This window comes from Dermacentor albipictus, chromosome 7 (assembly GCF_038994185.2).
Source record: "Dermacentor albipictus isolate Rhodes 1998 colony chromosome 7, USDA_Dalb.pri_finalv2, whole genome shotgun sequence".
NCBI lineage: Eukaryota > Metazoa > Arthropoda > Arachnida > Ixodida > Ixodidae > Dermacentor > Dermacentor albipictus.
Window position 1 is genome coordinate 2,925,423 of NC_091827.1, and position 20,165 is coordinate 2,945,587.

Genomic DNA, 20,165 nt, shown 5'->3' on the forward strand with positions numbered 1-20,165 from the left:
GGCGATGTGTTACGGGTCGATTTGGCAAGGGCGGCATGGAGTTCAGGAAGCGTGAAAGGGCTGTCGAGGGTGAGATTTGGTTCGCCTTTGTACGGTCGGGGATCGGTAACCTGTGAAATAATTGAAAATAAAGCTGTTCGTAGCTTTAGCTCAAATTCTTGAGCGGCAAAGCTGTTGGCTTATGCATATGATGTCGCCTCGTGTTGCACAGAGTTAATTAAGCAGTTGATATCGTCAAACATTTTGGTGAAGTCGCAGACAGTCCTGTAAACTGGGGAAGACGTCTGGTGTTCTGGCGCGGAGAATGGCCATTGGCCCCAGACGCCCAAGCTATAGGTGGATGACAGCACCTTGGATGTATCCTGGGGCACGGTTATGAAAATAATGGAGAAGCTTTGGAAACAGAAAATGCATGAAACATGTGACAACGTGGATAGGTGGAGAGAAGCCACTTTGACTGTTTTCAGCATAGCGACGATTTGCAATTATTTTTTTAATTATTGAGCTGTTGTACAGATGCAAGTGCTATACTGCTCGCGGATGAACGTTCAAAAGATGCGCGATGTTTTGGCTGTTTTTGTGTGGGCGTCCCAGTGGGAAAGGTGCAGGTGCACAAACTTTTTCAGAAAACCGAAGGATGGAAGTGGGGGCCCCGTGCAGCTTTTCTTGCGTCAGCTAGAGAATAGGTTCTTGTTTGTCCGCGACACAAACGACCTCTTCTTATGCACACTGTGCCAGCCGAGCAACAAGTGAACTGATCCAGGGCTGGGCAAAGATACTTTGCAATTGTATTATGATACAAGATACTCGGGCAACAAGTATTTGAGATGCAGATACAAGATACTACCGCAATTATTGTGTCCGATGCGATACTTTCCATTCATATATTAAGGTACTTCGATATATTTTTTTATTATATATCTGTAGAAGCAAACAGGTATAAGCATTATAAACAGGTATAAACAAAAATTTTTGCTTGGAGTTTTCTTAACTCCGACTAACCTTGTTCAATTTGAATGTATGTCTATTACAGTACATCATAATTTTTATATTTCTAGTTCAAAGTGCAGTATTCTCACTCCGGAACAATTTATTCGGGTTGCTTCCGCTGCTTAACGCGAAATCTCTTTATACGCTGCGCTGTTTTCGCTTATTGCTTTTGTAACTGATGGGAGCCGCTGGCCGACCAACCAGCGGGTCGCCACTTAATTACAAGAACGTCAATAAGACGCCCCTGCACGATTGCGCAAATACCACTGTGGAGTTTGTCCGTAAACGTAACTGTTCACACAATAGCGAGTCACCAGACAGGCGTACATCAGCAACAACGCTGGTAGCGACATTTTTCTTTTTTATGGCGCATCGTGTATACAGAGAGCACATAAAGCTGCAGTGACCTTCCATACTCTACTTGTCTGCTTGCGTAGAGCGTTCGTTAGCGACCTATTTATTAACGTGCAAGTCTTTTACGATTTTTCTTCCGCGAGAAAACTTGTGCAACCCAAAAACGTTTCATGTAGCGTAGTCCAAAAGCTATGGTTGACCCCTCTTTCATAGGAATCGGTAGAGCGCGCAAGTGAAACGTCTCTTAATTCACAGAAGCTGTTGCATGCATGGTTGGTTCGTGAACCCACATTCCGCTAAAGCGAAATGCGTTCGATTTGCGCGTCGGCGACCGTGTTGCAGGTTTGCCGAGTCGCCTCGGTCAAAGTACGAGCATTTTGGCCCGGCCCTGTAGTGGCAGCCAGTTGAAATGCGACGCGCTCAGCTTCAGCAAAGCCAGTGCGCCTCGAACGCGCAAAGGCGTTCTGCTCCTCGCTGGCCGGACCAATTCGCCCGTCGACGTCTTTGGCTTTCTGCGCCGCTTATCGCAGCAGTTTTCTTTGTAGCTGCCATCGCAAGCGAGGTAGCAGGCGGCGTGTAAGCACTGATGATGCACGTTGAAGCTGCGCTCCATAGGGGACGTCACACGCTAATCCGACGCGAAAGACGAAGCATGTGCGGAAACTGCGTCGTCACCTCAGCAGACGGCCTACACCGCTTACACCAAGCTACACCACGTTGGAGCCTAGAGCCTCCTCTGCGCTGAGGCTACCGAAGCGCTCACGGTCGGCGCTCGTTAATGTCATTGTGCATTACTTCGCTCCTAAATGGCGGCATCATTCTTGTCAAGAAAGATCGTATTTTACGCGTTCGCGCCGATATTACATCCGTTACAGGAAGTTGATGGTAGACCCCGGCATAAACCACTTTCGTGTTGAAGAAAATTATTTTGGCGCTTGCGTGCAACAATCACGCAAACAAAATAGCCGCCTTATGCGCAAGTCTCCCGGAAACAGCGTCATCCACGATTTGGTTCACAACATGCAAACTTACATCCACGAGATCCTTCAAATCGCTGATGAGTGAAAGCCACTAGACGCAAACAATTGCATTCTTGCATTCTTCGGACTTGGTAACAAAGCACCACGCAAAGGAAACTTCGATAACGACACTATATAGCGGCATCAGAATTCGCGCGAGAGATGCCGCAAGCGTTGGCGTACGCAGCACAGTATGGTGGCTACGAGCAAGCGTCATGGCACCGACGCAATTAAAGACACACAATCAAGAAAACAAAAGGTCGGCTGCGCGCAGGCATTCGCGCGCTTGTTTTAGAGCATAGCTCTCAGGCGCCCGTTCCCTACTTTGAGCGACGACGTCCCTTGGCGTAACCGAGCGAACGAGCGCATCGGAGGACGAAAGACGGCGAGAGCGAAGAGAGCGCGAGGAGGGAACCAGAGCAAGACACCGTGAAGCATCAACGGATGGCGCTCGCCTCCGCGCACCCTCGGCAGCGGGGGCGCCTCTGGAAAAAAAATCACAGTATCGCGTTTGTTTCCCGCGCGTCGCCACCTGACGCGGCCGCCGGTGATTGGGCCACTCGTGTCACGTGGCCTCTTGCCACCATAGCCCTTCCAAGCGCCTTCAGTAGGTACGTCGGACACGAAGCAGACGCAACGCGGACAGAGTGCGTGCACTTGGTAGCTGGCGAGAGCACTTTGTCTCTGGCGTTACCGTAATATTACTCCTGGTGGCTGCGCCTTCGCGTGTAGCAACCAAACGGAACCCGGAAACGCATTTTTTCGGCATTCCGCGCGTAAAGGACGACCGGGATCGACGTTCTGCGTGGCTGCACAGAATTGACCGCAGTAACTTCGCGCCTTCGAAGAGGTCAGTTCTTTTACGCGCATTTTGCTGGACAGTTATTGCTTTCAAGCGCCTGTACCTGCGTGTGACCGCTAAACTTTACTGGTCCGGTTCGCGCACCTCGCGCTGTTTAGAGCTTTTGAAAACGATAGAGTTAGTACACGTGGTTTCGACTGAGATGTTCCGCTCGCTCTGTTATACAGCTACCGTTTCATTCGGTATTGGCGGCGCGGTTGAAAAAAAAAATAAAAATAATATTTGGGGTTTTACGTGCCAAAACCACTTTCTGATTATGAGGCACGCCGTAGTGGAGGACTCCGGAAATTTTGACCACCTGGGGTTCTTTAACGTGCGCCTAAATCTAAGCACACGGGTGTTTTCGCATTTCGCCCCCATCGAAATGCGGCCGCCGTGGCCGGGATTCGATCCGTAGTACACACCTGTCAAGTATGCTGCAGCGCTTGATTGCGCGTATCGCTTTAATTAGTGCTATTGGAGATAGCGTACATACATTATAAGTGAGCGTGCCATGCTCACAGTGGGAGCGAAATTGTTGAAGGGTTTAATGGATTACCAAGTGTTTAGCCATCAGATGTCTTAATGGCAGATACGGTAATATCTGCCAAATATTCGTAACTGAAATACGGCTGAGATTGCGCATAAAATACTGATCGCGACGTTAGCATGTGTACTTTTTATCGAGTAAAAATACTGCCACGTTGTAGTGCGCAAGCGATAGCCTTGCAACAGCATAGTTAGCCGGTGAGAAACGGTCACCGGGAAACGATAAGCAATGCACGTGTCAGCAGTACAGTCCTACTTGGCATGGCTGCATACTGGACAAAAAAAAAAAAAAAGACGTGAACGAAAAGGCGCGGGTGTTTTCATTTCATTCATATAGCCATCTCATTCAAGCTCATCAAACAGCCACAGAGAAAAAGGAGTCGGTTTCCTATCAATGGTGCTTTAACTGAGTCCCAGGGATGTACATATGTTGTTTCAGCTTGTTTTCCATAAATTTTCTGGCCCGGTTCCTTGCGACTGTTTACAGTTTAGATATTTTATGCGGTGCCCCAGGGCAGTTTATTACCATCCTCATTTTTTCTTTGTTTTCTTCTTGGACAAAATATAGGACCATTTCATTCTTGATGAACATGAGAAACCAAGAGCCGATGGCGAAAAAAGTTCAAGTGGAAGGCAGTACCCAGCATTTTTGCGCATCGGCGGCAGAAAAATCCAGGAAAGCCAGCGTTTCATAGACTGCAATGCTGACTGCAAGCAAGCACCGCCTCGCAACCAGGCTGTCGCCAGCTGATAACGTGCAGTTGAGGCACAACCAGTAACAGGGAGTACCTAAAGTCTCCAGAAGGGACTAAAGGTACCCGGGAGCACCTGTCTGCCTAGGAGGGACTGACATCTCTACGGCGACTGAAGACACGCCACTGGAATGTTCCACAGAATGTACAGGTATGTTATTATGCGGTTAAGCGCTAGTTCACAGTATGTTTGGAAACGTTAATTGTAGACTGAAATTCTCTGTATTATATTTATTGAACCTTGACCAAGCAAAGTAATAATGAGTATTGCCTAATGTAAAGTGCAGTCCACCTTTAAAGGGAACACTCGTATGTTCGGCCTGCACTTTACAAGCACTCTAGCTACAAGTGGCGACTACAGCTTTCGCATGTTTACCTACATGGTGAACAAAACATACAGGACAGTAAGTAAAGGATTAGAAGATCACTGCTGCACTGTGGCGAACAGTTCCAGCGTTGTGGCCGTCTTTTCATGTCCGAGAGAATTGTTCAGTGTTTGCCAGGCTGTGTAATCACGCGCAGAGGCCGTAAGTTCAGTAGTGCGCAGTGCTTGCAAGAACAGACACAGGTTTCTTCCTTCGGCGTACGAGTGAAAGCGTGTCAGCCGGCGAACACGGTTCGATCTCGCGGGCGTGGAACGCGGCCCGGACGCGTGGCCTGTTGCGCGTGAGCCAGGGGGGAAAGGCGTTCGGCGGCTGCCTCCTCCTCGCCCGCCGCTCCCTACCGAGACGATCGCGGCGTCGTCTGCTACGGCGTTAAGGCTGTCTCACATGCTGTGACTGGAACGACGTGAATCGGTGCAGTCGAACGCGTCGCAATGCGATTTTTAGAGCACCCATTTCACATGATTGCGATTTCAACAATGCGACTGGTGCGACGCCCAGGGTTGCTCAATGCCAGCTTACGTTGCACACGCTGCATAATTCTTTTATTGTAATGAATAAAACGTTTACATTATAATATTATTTACTTTTCTTGATTAGGAGCAAATAATATGCAGGTTTAGTAATTTAAAGACGTATTAGTTGAGATTTGTTTTGGAGAGCGCAACGGCGGTTTCTGAAGTTCAGTGCGACATGGCGCAGGTAAACAGCTGTTCGCAGATGGTTCAGCGCTGTGTGCTGTATCATCTGCCTTCTATGCCCGTTTCGTTCTGCCTGCGCTACAACAATCTACAAGATGACCTATCTACAAGTTCATGTAGCCACCCTCGCCGAATATGCAGTATTCGGAATTCGGCTGCCACGAAGTCGTCGTGTCAGCCCAACAAGATCCTCGCGCTACCCGTGCTCGGCGCCAGCTTCTGGAGAAATGATGTGTGTATTGCTCCTGATTGCGCATATGCGGTGCCTGCTCTTAGCCATATACTCGCGCCAAACGCAACAACAAGCACCACTCCGAAGCCCACGTGTGCTCCTGAGCGAAGCCGCAAATGATCTGTGTGATTACTGGATGTGGAATGAAAATTGTGTTGTGAAATTCAACCTTAGCGCTAGCCTGGTTCGCCCATCGCCGTGCGTGTGCTGTGGATATGGGAGTCCTCTCTAAATATTTCTAAAGGCGCAAAAGCCGGCGCATCTAATGTTTTGAGCCGTTACCGTCACTTTTGTTGAAACCTGTACGTTGTAACATAGCATTCTAAAAGACACGTTTCTCGTCCACTTTGTTGTGCTGTGTCTCGTGCTGTTAGTATAATCTGAACTTTTAACAAGAAGACTATATAAATACGCGCTATCCATAATGCAGGATCCTAGGCCCACGGCAGGCGCACTTGCCGTAGGGTTTTTCAGCTTTCTGTTCAGCCTCGCACGCCACTCACGGTTAGCCTGTCTCGTGTAAATAAATATTATTATTATATTATTAATGTTATTAGATATTATAGCTTCTTCACTGTAATTTATAGCAATCATCCAGATTTCTTAAGCTAGTCATGCATTTAACCTGTATTAGATCAACATTGTTACGACATGCTTATGGGAGTCATATAAAACTAGATTGCTCAGCCAGAGAAAGTACAAATGAAAGTCTCAATGTTTCTTCCAATTTGGTATTCCTAAACAGATTATATTGACAGAATTTTATGCCTGCTTGCATTGCCTGCAATTCCATGATCAGAGCTGGAAAAACCGATTCCTTTTCTTGCTGTCGAAAAGCTGCTTCAATGTCGATAGCAAGCTATAATTATTCATTTCTAAAGTGTTAAAGAATGATTATATCTCCAAGCTTATCAATGCGTTTTTGTTCCACGAACACAATTAAGTTTTCTTTCTCGCTCTCATTGACAGCCATGGAATGAAACTGTTAACTTTCATAAGTATCAGGATGCAAACATTCTGGCGTTTGTCCTGAGCGTTTGTCCGCATCCTATAGTGTGCATGTTTGTATGAATTTCTGGTGTTGCAATCGCAGTGATCTACGCATATTCTTATATTGTTGAGCTTTGTTTTCAAATCTGCAATGTGGCCATGCAGTAACGACCACATTAATAAGCAAAAAAAAAAAAGAAACTGCAGATTCAGTGTACGTGTTAGAATCTATGCGAAGGTAAGTTTTTTGTCAAGTGATCAATTAAATGCTGTTAAAGTAACTGGGATATATACATTTTCAACAATCCAACATGTCATTTTTTGCAAGGTTTGCTAATGCACTGCATAGGTCACAACTTTAATGTCACGTAATCTTTATACATCACACTGTTCACAAATTATACCGAAATGCAAACGGCAGTTAATATAGATGGACACTGCGAGACATTAACACAGTGACGTTTGTTGAGCAAGGAATGGCGCGAGGCGTATGCAGATGAGTGAATGACATGTGCTTATGTACTTATTTATTTATATGCCTCGCAGGCTGCAAGGTTGGTGTGTTAGGTGAAGGGGAATAAAGTAGTTACAAAAGGAAGAAGGGCACAGCATTAAGAAAAAAGCAGCACCAATACAATGCACCAACTAGCCCAACGTGTTTTACTGGCACAACATTATACAATACTTAACAAACAATAACAGAAAAAATTACTGCCCATGCACCCTGTACAGATGGTAAACCAGCGAAGCTGAAATGTGCGGCCCCGCTGTTTATCGCTGGGTTAACTCCAACGGTTTATTAGTCTTTCTATATTATTGGTTATATCTGTGTTCCTTAATGAGGTTACGCACACGTTTGGCTTGGGTTTATGACAAGATCACCATCATGGAAAGTGCAATGAGTGGTTCATTGTGTTAATCCAGCGGGTCCATCAGTCTTTCTGAATTACGCATTCGTGTTTTGTAACGCGTTAATCATATTATTTATGACTTGTTTATGAACTGTAGTTACCAAGTACCAAGTGACACACCGGGACTGCACATTTCATTTAATTAAAAAGAGGGACACATTTTTGAACCTATTGGGAAGTCGGAGAGAGACTGCTGCACGCGCGCTCTGCTGCAAGAGAGAAGTGACGTCACTACCGGTGCAGCCTAACCTTTGCTGCGAGATAATTATGACATCATGATCTTGTCTTGACCCCGTCCCCCTCTGCATCAGAAGCTTCCCTGTAATAATACGTAGATAAATGTATACGTTTTAAATGCATAAGCATTTCTATGTCTTCTCAACAAGAAATTTCTGCTTCCGTCATGTAAGATGAATGCAATGTCTCACACCTTCACACTAGGGTTTTTGTGATCGGACCACGGGTGTTTCGCCTAGGCACATACAGCTTCGCTGTAAAGAGAATGAACACCTTTCTGCTAGAGACGAAGACGATCATGAGGCGTACTAACAAATAAAAGTTTATTGAACATGCCAACTAAATGCTGGTTGACAAGCGATAAATCGGAGTTACACAAGAAGCAGAAGCAAAAACTGATGTGTTCCAATACAGATCCCAACAGGAAATGTATCCATCTCTGAAAATGTAACAGAGCCCATGGTGACACAAGATTCTTCCAGGGTCTTTGCATCTACAGGTTTCATAATTTCTCTAGGATGTCGATCTCCACAGAATGTTAGCTTCTTCCTCTACAATGCACTCTCGACATATGAGCGTGCATTGTAAAGGAAGAAGCCAGCATTCTGTGCAGCTCGGCTGCCTAGAGAAATTATGGAAGCTGTAGATCTAAAAAACGCTGGGAGAATCTTGTCAGCATGGCCTCCGTTATAAATGGATGCATTTCCTGTCAGGAAACACACATTAATGTTTGCTTCTCCTTTTTGTGTATGTTCGGTTTATTGCTTGTCAGCCAGCATTTACTCCGTGTGTACATTAAACTTTTGGTTGTTAGATCATCTCAATTTTCTTCTTCGTCCTATGTGCTCGCTGGTGCCGTTTGCAGCCAGGCTATTCTTTACTTTTTTTAGACTGCAACAAGTCACTTTAATGGCCCTTATGATACTTCTGTGTACCTTATAAAATCTTTTATTTGGCCCATGTAGTAATAATGTATAGTGTGATGCAGTGAGAACAGGGTACGCTAACTTCTAATCAAAAGGTTTATTGTGAAAATGCAGTGATCTATAAAGGTTACCAGAAAGTAGTAAAGCTATAAAACCTGATAAAAACTAGAGCATGATGAAGCCAAACATAAAAACTGGAAAGGGAGAAAATGCATATAAATATACAAGTCCAGGAATAGATATACAAGTCCAGGAAAAAAAAACATTGTGATCACCACGTGTGCATGTAGCTACCTTCCAAGAAACTAGTTTTCTTTTCCAATGACATGGAGCTGGAAGAGTGTGCTTGCATAAGCAAGCTGTCAGTCTGTCTATTGGAATAGGAACAGCGTTTCTTGAAAGGTGCTGTCATGCAGGATTGGCAATTGTAACGATTTTTTTCCCAGCGCTTGAATTTTCTCTATTTTCTTTGTGTAGCATATTTATTTGTTTGGCTGCATCAAGCAGCAATTTCTATCTAGCCTTCAAAGATGTCCTTTTATCTAATAATTTGTATAACTCGCCACATTTTTACAATGAACCTTAGTTAAAAGGTAGTCATCAGCCATCTCTAGTGTCATCCTGTTGATACTGCTTCATGCTATTCACCCTTGCAACATTTGCGTGTGTGTGCGTGTGCACACATGGATTTGGATGTGAAATCGGGCCCTTGGGCGGAGGTATCATTATTCTCCTGTGCAGCCTCGTGAATTCATTTACTATCATCATCATCATCATCATCATCATCATCATCATCATCATCAGCCTGGTTAAGCCCACTGCAGGGCAAAGGCCTCTCCCATACTTCTCCAACAACCCCGGTCATGTACTAATTGTGGCCATGCCGTGCCTGCAAACTTCTCAATCTCCTCCGCCCACCTAACTTTCTGCCGCCCCCTGCAACGCTTCCCTTCCCTTGGGATCCAGTCCGTAACCCTTAATGACCATCGGTTATCTTCGCTCCTCATTACATGTCCTGCCCATGCCCATTTCTTTTTCTTGATTTCAACTAAGATGTCATTAACTCGCGTTTGTTCCCTCACCCAATCTGCTCTTTTTTTATCCCTTAACGTTACACCTATCATTCTTCTTTCCATAGCTCGTTGCGTCGTCCTCAATTTGAGTAGAACCCTTTTCGTAAGCCTCCAGGTTTCTGCCCCGTAGGTGAGTACTGGTAAGACACAGCTATTATATACTTTTCTCTTGAGGGATAATGGCAACCTGCTGTTCATGATCTGAGAATGCCTGCCAAATGCTACCCAGCCCATTCTTATTCTTCTGATTATTTCCGTCTCATGATCCGGATCCGCCGCCACTACCTGCCCTAAGTAGATGTATTCCCTTACGACTTCCAGTGCCTCGCTGCCTATTGTAAATTGCTGTTCTCTACCGAGACTGTTAAGCATTACTTTAGTTTTCTGCAGATAAATTTTTAGACCCACTCTTCTGCTTTGCCTCTCCAGGTCAGTGAGCATGCATTGCAATTGGTCCCCTGAGTTACTAAGCAAGGCAATATCATCCGCGAATCGCAAGTTACTAAGGTATTCTCCACTAACTTTTATCCCCAATTCTTCCCAATCCAGGTCTCTGAATACATCCTGTAAGCACGCTGTGAATAGCATTGGAGATATCGTATCTCCCTGCCTGACGCCTTTCTTTATTGGGATTTTGTTGCTTGCTTTATGGAGGACTACGGTGGCTGTGGAGCCGCTATAGATATCTTTCAGTATTTTTACATACGGCTCGTCTACACCCTGATTCCGTAATGCAGCGGTGGTGGTAATTCCGAAATTCCGTAGTGGTGCAGCGGTGGCGTAGAGGTGGAACACCCGCCTCGCGTGCAAGAGGTCCGTGGTTCGAATCCCGGTGCCGGCAATTTTCCACCGGAAAAAAAAATCCGCGTGTTGATGAAATTCCACAAACAGGCCTGGAGTGTGGCCTGATCCCGGTGACCAGAACCGGTAACGCACTCCCTCACCAGAGCAGGATTGGCCACCCTGGTGCAGTACTTGGCCACAACCTCCTATATGAACACGACAATCATTTACTATAGTGCAACAGAAATACGATGGACAGGAACGAACTGAACACACTGAGCGCTTCGTTCTTGTCCGTTGTCTATCTGTTGCGCTTTAGTTAATAATGAATACACACCAACTCGTCCAGTTTTCAGTTCTTATGTCGGGCTTATGAGCCCGCTTGTGTCCTGGAATATTTGCATGGCTATGTATCCTGTAATTAAATTTTTGGCCATGTGCTTGCTTGTCGCGTGTCAACCTCCTGATTTTCCCGATAATCTCGTCTGATGTGTAGGCGCAGACAGTTTCTGGTGAATCCGTGCAGGGTGTAATATGCACTGCAAGTGCTGCTTTGCTTGCTTTCAGTTCAGCTTTTCTAGGTGTAGGATGACCTGGAATGGTACTCACTTACAGGGGGTTTAGTTTTATGTAGTGTCATACTACTGTTACACTGCTATTGCCACATCAGTGTACTATTTGTGACTGATGTTTGCTTGCATATTTATGATTAGCAACCTCCTCTGTGTGTTTGGCAGTAGCATAGTCTCCTGGCTTAATTATTTGCCCCCATATTTCACGGTATGGGCCTGTTGTGTTTCAAGTTCAGCTGCTGCCGAAGTTGTTTTTGAAGGGAGGGGTAGTCGTCTTTGCATCTGATATGCTAGCTGGCATAGTATCTTTGAACCAGGTTCTGAGTGCTTGAGGTAAAGAAGTCGTGCTGCAGGCTGCAACTCTACTCTGTCTAGGTGCTTGTTCGTTTGCTCTTTCTCATAGAGGTCTCCAAGCATGATAAAGTCGGAAAGACCAGTTATTACCCGATGCCTGTATTCGATGAGTTGTCTTTTTTGTGCGCTGCTGGTAATTCATACCGTAGAATACATTGGACACAAGCACAGCATCTGTGATTTTCCATAGTATCCACTCGTCCACCCCCCATGATTTCAAGATTATTCTTTTCACCAGGCGTAGAATTTGCGCCCAGGCATGGCATAATTGTTTCATCCACGTGCTGGCTCTGCCGTCATGGTCTTAAACTAGCTGAGGATTTCTGGATGTTGACTTGCGGGTATGTTTGTCCAGCTATGCGGAGCACAGTGTGCAGTCTGAGGTAGTTCTTGATCCTAGTCTTTTTTTTTCTGATGTCAATGTAAGCTGACTTATCAGAAGGCGAGAGGCCAGACTGGCCAAGAAAATCTGCGTTGTTGTCGAGAGCTTATTGCGTCATTCATGATTTCTGTATAAGATAGCTTTCCCATAGAGTGTGGTACACTATAGGGTGTAGCACTTCTTGTAGTATGCCTATGTTGTTGGTGTGGGTGCGCCAAATGTACCTCGAACTCTCACCTGGAATGTTCTGTCTTTCAAAAAGTTGCTGTTTAACTTAAGGGCTCTACCAGAATTTTTTTTTGCTTATCGTTCCTCTTATGTGAATAGCATGAGGTACTGCTGTTAAAAGCCTCTTCACTCTCTCAATTCTTCCATAGGCGGTATTACACAATGCCCTGCAATAAGGTTTCTGCAGCTTATGGCCCACTCTTATCTGCCAGAAGGGACAACTCTTGAAAAAGGTTTTCTTTGTGCTGTGCGTGCTACATAGTATGAGCATTCATGTCCTTACATTTATACATCTGTAGAACTAGTTTCTTGACAGAGTACTTGCTATACTTGGATATGCTTATTTGTGCAGTGCTGTTGAACAATACATATTGATTTAATGAATCTTTACACACTCGAATTATCACAAAATATGGTTGTCTTACAATTATGCCCTTTGCTTTCGATTTGTGTTGAATTTTACATAAGCAAGCATAAGGGTGGCAGCGGTGGCGTATCCGCTTCGCGTGCAAGAGGACCGTGGTTCGAACCCCGGTGCTGCGCAATTTTATACCGGATTAAAAAATGCGCGTGTTGATAAAATTGCATAAACAGGCCTGGAGTTCGGCCTGATCCCGGTGACCAGAACCGGTAATGCACTCCCTCACCAGAGCAGGATTGGCCACCCTGGTGCAGTACTTGGCCACAACCTGCTATATGAATACAACAATCAAACCCCGACCCTCAGTCCCCAGCAGCTGCGAAGCAACTGACCACGGCAGTGGTCAGACCTGTGACGCAGCGGATGGTGCTAAGAATCTCTGGGTCCGGAGAGGCCGCCATTGGAATCTGAACCTGGCAACATTTAACTCTGGAACGTTATCTAGTGAGGCGAGTCTAGTGAGGTTAGGAGGCCAAAAGAAACACATAGAGTGCTAAAAAACGGGCACGTCCTGTGCTACCGGGGCTTAGCGGAGATGCGAGAAGTAGGAGTCGCATTCCTGATTGATAAGGATATAACTAATAACATACAGGAATTCTATAGCATTAACGAGATGGTGGCAGGTCTTGTCGTGAAACTTAATAAGAGGTACAAATTGAAAGGCGTACAGGTCTACGCCCCTACATCCAGTCATGATGATCAGGAAGTCCAAAGCTTCTATTGAGACGTGGAATCGGCGATGGATAAAATCAAAATAAAATACACTATACTGTTGGGTGACTTCAATGCCCGGGTAGGCAAGAAGCAGGCTGGAGACAAGCCAGGGGGGGGGGGGGGGCGAGATATGGTATAGGCTCTAGGAATAGCAGGCAGGGGCGTAGCCAGGTGGGGGGGGGGCGGGTGGCTTATGGGGCTTCAGCCCCCCCCCCCCTCGAAATTTTTTCGTTCTGTTCATGCACCACCCACCCAAACAATCCGCGTTGCCGGAAATCATTCTGAATTTTCTCTAGAATGTATTTTTCACGCTCGAAAAGAAATTTCAGCGCGAACCTTGCGAACTCGGGCTGGATTTCGCGGCAGCGCCCGTGCACTGGGATTCACATAACGCAAGCAGCCACATCCGAGCACAAAGTTTAATGGGCGTTTTGATGGCGAACGGGCTTGTCGCGGCATCGCGGGGAGGCCTCGGAATCTGTGGGGCACATGAAGGTCAATACCGAATTTTATGGGTATAAATCTCATAAACTCTTGATGTGAAAGGTGCATTGACATTTACAAAGTTGCTTTAGATCTTCAATTGCGCAACTTTGTGGGTTTAATGTTGTGATAACCATTTGACGCCAAAGGTCTACTCACTTTTCTAAAGTCTTTCATCGGAACATACAACGAGAGAAGCCAAATCAACACACTAGCAGACAAGTTGACAAAGCACGCAGCGAGGTCCGAAGAGACGAAGCGTTGTGGTAGTTCATTTGTGCCGTCATGTCACATAAAGAAATATCAACATTTTTTTCCCCTACGCCAAAGCATCCATGTCAAGACACTAAAGCCAGCCAAGGTAACTACGTTCTTATTTATTTCTTCTACTTTGACTTTTATTCGCCAGGACAGATGGAGCCTCTCCAATTTTTTGTCCTCGCTACCCGCGGGCTCCCAGATGCAGCCAGAGCGCCTGCGTTTCTCTCGTATTGCTCCGACCGCCGCGCGGCGCACTTCGGTGTGCGTTCGTTTTTCTCTGGCCTAGTGGATTTTCGCCTGGCAGAGTTTTGGGAACTTTCTGGCTAGAAAAAACGAGAAAAAGAAACTATCGTCGCTCGCCGCCATTACTGTGGGGACTCGACGAATTGCACCGCGTTCGCTTGAGCGCAACCTCTCCGGAAAGTCTTATCTCGCCAGTGTAGGATACCGAGCAGTATGCGTATGGTTCTCGGTGAACCAAGCGTCTCACGTTTTCTTCGCTATTCTTTCGGTAGCTACATTAGGGGCCCTAAGAAGGCATTCGATAGTGGCCAACATACTTTGCGCTTTTTCATTTCGGTGCCCCGGCCCCACAAAAGAAAAAAGACATTGTTGTGGCGCAGCGAATTGTCGTATGGTGAAAGTTCGATTTTGTTACTTCTTTTGCGGACAGTAATGGGTCACGGGACGCTTCAGTTGCCGGATAGTCTTATTATACGTCACTCCACGTGACAATATAGTATTGCGATAGCAATTATATGGACACTCCAGGCGCATTCCTGCCGTCGCCGTCGGCCTCGTGTTTCGGATAAAGTCTAAGGGCGATAATATCGTGACCGCGCGCCGCATGCTTTATGTGCGAGGGAAAGCGTAGGGACGGGGAGGGGGGACTGGAATGGGTGAGGCTGTCTTGTGTGCGCAAAGGAGAAAAGCGGCTAGCAAGAGCGCCGCCTTCCGTCGCGCGTGATACATCGGGGGGAGTGGCTGGAATGGGGGTGGGATCTAGGATTCTGTGAATCTCTGATTGCGCAACATGTTTATTTGCCTTGTTTGACGCATTGTATGCAGTGACTTTACTTAGATACGTAGATTTATTGGAGACTTAAACGTATATTTAAATATTTTGTTGCGGGGTTTCGTGTATACGTGCAGTGAACTTTGTTTCCAGTGACACACTTTTGCCTTTTATCAAGCTGTATCTTCGCATTTGTATATTCCATTGTATCTTCGCATTTCTGTTGTACGAAGGGGAGTAAAATTAAAGTGAGCCAACCCACCCCGCTCAATAATTGTTCGGTCCATTATCTGCGAGGCATGTACGTGACACAGAGGCATCTCTCTATTACAAAAGTGACGCGCAGGTGTGAGTATCGAGGTTGTTTAATGCTCTCATACACTGGGTTGAACGTGGTTGCTCGACATAATGGACGCTCTAGGAGTTGAGCAGTGTGGTGTCACGGTTCGGTTCACGGCATAATTCATGAGCATCTCGGTTATCCGCTCTTGTGTGCGCAATGGTTGCCCAAAATTTTGAACTACCGCCAGAAGACGGAGAAGTTAAGCGCTGCCTTGACTCATCTGATCCCTTATTATAATAAGGGTGACGACTTCCTGTCCCTAATTGTGATCGGGGACAAACCATGGTGCCACTTCTACGAGCCTAAAACACGACAGCAAAACTTAGTGGAAACATTCAAATTCACCACCCCCAAGAAAGGAAAGGCCGCCACTTCGTCAGGGGCCATTACTGAAAGAATTAGCTAAATCTTGAGAGACTATCAATTTGTTTCGTTATTGTAAAACGCCAGATCGGCTGCGTGTCGCAATCAAGTACAAACTACGTGGAAAATTGACGAATGGGGTCATCTTGTTCCACGACAATGCCATCCCCACGTCGCTGATGTAGTTAATACAAAACTGGCAATGTTCAAGTGGGAAACGCTGCAACATCAGCCAAACAACCCAGACCTGTCACCTTGCGACTTCCACTTTTTGTAGCATTTGAAAAAACAGCTCAAGCGAACCAGATTCGTGTCGGACGATGACGTCAAAGAGTCAGTTGCAGACATTTTGAAGCAGCAACCCAAAGAAGTTAAAGAGACGGGAATCACGCGACTCGTTAGACAACGGGACAAATGTCTAAATGATCATGGAATCTACTTTTAAACAAGGTACCCCGTTTGTTATATATTCGCATTGGCTGACTTTCATTTGACTCGCCCTCGTTTATTTTGCAGAACTCCTGTTTTTTATAAGTGCTCTTTGTTGCGGCTATAATTTTGGTACAATTACTCACGATACATGACCGGTGACAGCTGCTCCTGCATAATACATCGGAGCAAATGACAGCGTCATAGAGATTTTTCATTGGCCGTTGCATATGTACAAAAATCTAAACAAGGTTCTTGAATGACAAAGTTTCATTACAATATTTCTCCTCAGCTTGTTAATTTCATGACCTTTACATTTTTCATATCAGCGGCGTGCACTGCCTTGCTGGTTAGGAACTGATATAGTTCTAATGTTCGTGTGATATTTTATTTACCTATTAAATAGAGAAAAAAACATGGAAGTATTGATATCTGTTATTTTGGGCACAATTTTTGGCACATACAAGTATATTCTTTTATGAATTTTACTTGTTTTGACAGTTGCGTAGCATTCAAGAATTCGTTTGCAGCATCTTTAGCAGTGACAATGCAGTTATTATTCATGTATTTGATTCCCAGACAAATTGTTTAAAGGGGCCCAAAACCACTTTTTAGCGAAGTGGAGAAAGACATTTGAAGCGAAGATAAGCTATTTCAGATCCACTTTGCCGCAAAAAGTACTTCAATGCATTCAGCAGAAGCGGAGTTATCGGCAACCAAACGCGGCCTCAGCTGTGCTCCCCTTCCTCCTCCAATGCCTTGCACTGCGAAAGCTACGGCGTAGACGTCACCGTGGCGCGCAGTTCAAATTTCCGATTTGGTGCCTATGCCGCTGCCAAACGCGGCTGTCCTCAGAGAGCCGCAGTGCGCTGAGCCACTGGAATCGTGGCGGCACCTCGCGGCGGCCGTGGTGTAGCCGAGTGCAGCGACCAACAGCAGCCGCGCATTGGAGTGTGCTTTATGGCGAAATAAAGCACACAGAAAAGAGCGATGATCATGGGGTTTTTGAAACGAGAGCGTTTGAGAAAAAGGTGACTTCGCGCTCCGCTTGCGAGCTCCACGGCCTGCGTGCGACACCAGAACTTGTCTGAGATGTTCACAACAGCGTATGCTACCTGCGGACTATGTTATTTCACCAAGCCCGAAGGGTGGTTTAGCTTTAGCTCGCGCCCAACTCCGACGGGGCCTATTCAAATACATGTAAAACGCAGAAACGCTTTTCAGTGATAACCCTGGATCGCTCTTAAGTAAATTTGTTGCATTTGAGAGAGAAAGTTAAACTCTAGTGTCTGTTGGAAGCGGAATTTCTATTTAGGGCTTTAAGAGTGTTTAAATATGTTGAAAAACTCGAAAGTTAAAAAAAAAAAACATAGAAGCACGACGTTTACAAACTAATAGATCTGCATCAAGCACACATGTCGCTGTTCAGTAAACGGCACCTATTATAACAGTCAAAGCGGACAAATTTGGTTTGTGAATTCGTATCTTACGTGAATTGGTTACGTTGTGTACAAAGATTCTGCGAAAGCCGTATTTACATAATGCTAAATTTCTTGAGATTCACGTGTAACATAGAATTTTGTCCGCTGTAGATTTACTATTGGGTGCAATTCACAAAATTGTGATATCATTTTTCATTGCTGAGTTACATAGCTTTAAACTTGATAGTTTAGATTTCTGAAAATTTGCGATTTTGGTGAATTTTCAATAAACAATTGACGACCTAAACGAAAAATTCGAAACAGCAGTCACTAGAATTAAAGTTTTTCTTTTAAATGCAACAAACCTCGTCAAATTTGGTGCATTGGTTGCCGAAAAAAACGAATTCTCCTTCTACATGTATTTAGATACGAGCACCCGAGCAAGAGCTTCCTCTTAAGGAGGAGACCGAGCTGCAATGTGAGCCCCCCCTCCCTCTCCCCTAACGAAATTTCTGGCTACGCCACTGCAAGGGACCAATGTACTTAATTTACTAGCTTTAGAGTTAATTACCTTTCAAATCGAATGTTAATACAGGTGCAGTAAGTATACAAAGTCTGCAACATATTCAATGTTTATTGGTTTCTGTGCAAGAACAAAAAATTCCCCAGAGAAGAGGTGCAACTTAACGTGCATGTGATATACGAAAACAAATTAACGACGCTGTTATTCAATTTGCTATCGTAGCAAATTCATTACGACAGCCTACACTTTTGCTCTGTCAAATTTAATAAGCAAGGTAAGATAAACTTTCAAAATGCATCGGGAAATTCACACTTGAAAACCGACAAGAAAATACAACTGAACGGTACCGCGTTCAGCACAACGTTGAAACTCGCTGGTGTAACCTTTCTTAGTTTAATTATCGCGTACTTGCCTATCACTAATACTGCTTCGCGCCTTTCCGGCGAAACTGCAGCCTCTCTCTCTCTCTCTTTCTCTTTTTTCTTGTTCTGTGAGTCCGAGTATAAGCGCTTCTGCGCATGACTGCTGTTGATTCTGATTTCGATTAAGTCCTGCTTGGCCTCATTTCGGTTACTAAGCTAATTGCACAGTGTTCCCCAACTTTCATGAAGCAAGACTTAGAGAAAGAGCAGTTGCGTTACTCGAAGGAAACCTAGTGCATATTGTTTCGAGTACAGTGGAGTAGCCGCCAGTAATTATTTTGTTACTGAGATTCAATTCGGTAACTGCAATTAAATATCTAACTCAAGAAGTACTGTCCTAATTTTCATCAATGAGACATTTGTAGGCACCCCAAAATGACATCTAACTGTGGTGTTTTCAGCGACGTACTAATTGCGTACATTTTTTCTGACTGGCAAAAAAAAAGCCTCACGAAGTGTGAAAAATATTACGTGAGTGCGCTCCCACCCGCATCCATAAAGCAGCGCCCTGGAATAAGCTGATTGAAAGCAACTGCATTGCCTGTCGCGAACCTGAAGAGAGCACATCACCTCGATAATGGTACGGAAGGAGCACCAAGAACAGGTTTCGCGGCTTCGCAGCTATTCCTCCCTCTCATTTCTACGTCACACTTATTCTCCGTCTTTGAAGGCCGACTGATCCCATTGATAAGAAAAGCTTATTCATAACGCGGATAACGCGGCCGAAGCGCCGCTCTGGCCACGCACGATACGCGAAAAGCCATGGAATGGGCATAGGATGTTTAAAAATCCCGGCTTTGCTCGCACCGCATCCAAGAGTGCGCGCGAAGCTGTATTTCGCGCCAGAAACTTGCTTCGGGCCAAAACGAAATTAATGTGACCGTTTTATTTTTCGTGAAAGTGTATACGTACTGCAAAAACTGGTTCGTGTCAAAAAATAAAACCGAAATAAACAGACCGGGAAGCGGCCAACGTTTGAGAAAATGCAAAAGCGATGGGTTCAAGAAAGTAAATATAACACTTCTAAATGGCCCGAATTGGCACGCAGGATGTCTGGACAAAAAAGAAAAAAAGACACGTCACATTTCAGTGGGCCCTTCAAATCTATGAATTCGTAAGCTCCGTTGAACACCAGCCTAGGGGACGTGTCCCAATAGGTCTTCTTTTCTGCAGCTACGCAGTGCTGTGTCCGTTTTATCACATCTGTGGCTTTCTTGATGACCGATACCGGAATTCTACGGCAGACATTCGTTATCCTTGCCTTGGACTAATCTGACGTCAGTCTCGACCATGTAAGCACGATATTTCACATAACCTGAAAGAAACAAATCGAGTGGAGAGAGGCATGACCTCTCCACTCGATTTCAGTGACCTATACGGCCAACTTACAGGCCCGTGCCTTCCAATGTATTGCACATGAAAAGTGGCATCCAGCCAGTTTCGTGCTCGGCTGCTGCTGTGTGCTGGTGCCCCATCTTGCTGATACCACAGAA

The 20,165-nt window shown here is 45.3% G+C and overlaps 1 protein-coding gene across 1 annotated transcript in view; it reads left to right on the plus strand.

Moving 5' to 3' along the window:
* Window positions 1-2,961: 2,961 nt before the first annotated feature.
* GEFmeso (Guanine nucleotide exchange factor in mesoderm) overlaps window positions 2,962-20,165 on the plus strand; it is a 380,310-nt gene continuing 363,106 nt past the window's right edge. The window contains exons 1-2 of the mRNA XM_070521522.1: window positions 2,962-3,213; window positions 4,322-4,656. The gene's annotated coding sequence lies outside the window, so the exon portion shown is untranslated. The remainder of the gene's footprint in view (window positions 3,214-4,321; window positions 4,657-20,165) is intronic.